Source organism: Mya arenaria, chromosome 7 (genome assembly GCF_026914265.1).
Source record: "Mya arenaria isolate MELC-2E11 chromosome 7, ASM2691426v1".
NCBI classification, from domain to species: Eukaryota; Metazoa; Mollusca; class Bivalvia; order Myida; family Myidae; genus Mya; species Mya arenaria.
In genome coordinates, this window is record NC_069128.1 from 19,632,958 (window position 1) to 19,635,824 (window position 2,867).

A 2,867-nucleotide genomic window follows, 5' to 3' on the forward strand; every position below is an offset into this window, starting at 1 on the left:
TTAATAAAGATAAAACGCAAAAGGTAATTCTTATCAAAGTATGCATTAACTTGAGGAAACTTAACAATAAAACAAATAATAATAAACTTATAGGTAAACCACAAGTACTTCTATGATTAGAGATCCCAACTCTATCTGCAGACGGAGGAATACAATTCAGAGTACCTAATGCAAATCCCGCGGACTACCTAATTAACAATGTCTTGTGTGTGATATATTTTCAAATAAGAAAGATATTCAATAAAATTATGAAAAATAGTTATTAAATTCGTTTCCCGGTTACATTAATGCAAATATCTTCCTTAAATTAGCTGCAATCCCCACAAAGCCTCAAGCATTTGTTGATTGGGTAATACTGATAATTTTGACACAAAAACAAAAGACAAAAACAAAGACATGTCCGAAAAAAAGGTGTTTTTGATTGGAAATCAGATAAAGTCGTTTTCGTAAATTTTACTTATCTCCTAATTACACATAATTCAACGGATATATGATTTTTGCTTGCTAAATATTATAACTCAGAACTAAATAAAAAATACTGTTTTTAAACGTTTTTGTTTTGGTCCTTCAAACGACTTCTGCACTATGGAATGCCCTAACGTTAAAACTGATTTTCTACCACATCAAAATTTGTCACTGTCCAGAAACATACTTTGAGTTCGCTTTAACCTTAATTCTTCATCAACTAGACTGATTAAAATGTTGTGATAACTATATACAGGTTCCTTGTTTCCGTTTTGAATATCTTTATACTTGGAAACAAGCTATCACCAGACTGATATGTCAACAAGATATCACCGGACCGATATGTCAACATGCTATCATCGGGCCGATATGTCAACAAGTTATCACCGGACCGATATGTCAACAAGCTATCTCTGGACCGATATGTCAACAAGCTATCATCGGGCCTATATGTCAACAAGTTATTACCGGACCGATATGTCAACAAGCTATCACTGGACCGATATGTAAATAAGCTATCATCGGATCGATATGTCAACAAGCTATCACCGGACCTAACATTGTAGCCATAAGGGGTGGAAGCTGGATAATAAGAAACTAATGCACCTTTTATAATCTTTACAGGTGCTGTCGGAAAGAACTACTGGGTCGACGGATCGAACACACTCTTAGGTATGTTCCTCATGCAATTAACACCTATTGTGTATGTCTGGATCACAACCGAACCTAGGGGTTTGCCTATGAGTGCAAGGGTTAGGGTTAGACCACTAGCAGGCCTAGAGGGTGTGTGTGTGTGAGAGAGGGTTTGGGAAAGAACACTGGCGGACCTAGAGGGTGTGTGTATGAAGGTTAAGGCTAGACCTCTAGCAGGCCTAGAGGGTGTATGTATGAGGGTTAGGGTAAGAACACTGGCGGACCTAGAGGGCGTGTGTATAAGGGTTATGGTAAGAACACTAGCGGACCTAGAGGGCGTGTGTATTAAGGGTTAGGGTTAGAACACTAGTGGACCTAGACGGCGTGTGTATGAGGGTAAGGGTAAGAACATTAGCGGACCTAGAGAGCGTGTGTATGAGGGTTAGGGTAAGAACACTAGCGGACCTAGAGAGCGTGTGTATGAGGGTTAGGGTAAGAACACTAACGACCTAGAGGGTGTATGTATGAGGGTTAGGGTAAGAACACTAGCGGACCTAGAGGGCGTGTGTATGAGGGTAAGGGTAAGAAAACTAGCGAACCTAGAGGGCGTATGTATGAGGGTTAGGGTAAGAACACTAGCGGACCTAGAGGGTGTATGTATGAGGGTTAGGGTAAGAACACTAGCGGACCTAGAGGGTGTATGTATGAGGGTTAGGGTAAGAACACTAGCGGACCTAGAGGGCGGGTGTATGAGGGTAAGGGTAAGAACACTAGCGGACCTAGAGGGCGTGTGTATGAGGGTTAGGGAAAGAACACAAGCAGACCTAGAGGGCGTGTGTATGAGGGTTAGGGTTAGAACACTAGCGGTCCTAGAGGGTTTGTGTATGAGGGTGAGAGTTATAACACTAGCGGACCTAGAGGGTGTGTGTATGAGGGTTAGGGTTAGACATCTAGCAGGCCTGGAGGGTGTATGTATGAAGGTTAAGGCTTAACCTCTAGCAGGCCTAGAGGGTGTGTGTATGGGGATTAGGGTAAGAACACTAGCGGACCTAGAGGGTGTGTGTATGAGGGTTAGGGTTAGAACACTTGCGGACCTAGAGGGCGTGTGTATGAGGGTAAGGGTAAAAACACTAGCGGACCTAGAGGGTGTATGACTGAGGGTTAGGGTAAGAACACTGGCGGACCTAGAGGGTGTGTGTATGAGGGTTAGGGTTAGAACACTTGCGGACCTAGAGGGTGTATGTATGAGGGTTAGGGTAAGAACACTGGCTACTTAAAGGGTTTGTGTATGAAGGTGAGAGTTAGAACACTAGCGGACATTGGGGGTGTGTGTATTGGGATGAGGTCTTGAACACGAGCGTATTGAGATGGTTTGTGTATGAGGGTGAGGTCTACAACAGTAGCGGACCTAGAGGGTGTGTGTATTTGTGTATTAAGGTGAGGTCTACAACACGAGCAGTTCTAGCGGGTGTGTTTATGAGGGTGAGTTCTTGAACACGAGCAGTTCTAGCGGGTGTGTGTATGAGGGTGAGGCCTTAAACACAGATCTAATGGTCGTGTTTATAAACGTGAGGTTTTAATCACGAGCAGGTCTAGAGGTCGTATTAATGTAGGTGTGATCATGAACACGAGCATATCTAGAGGGTGTGTGTATGAGGGTGAGGTCTTGAACACGAGCAGAATTAGATGATGTGTATGAGGATGAGATCATGAACACGAGCAGTTCTAGAGGGTGTGTGTATGAGGGTGAGGTCTTGAACACGAGCAGA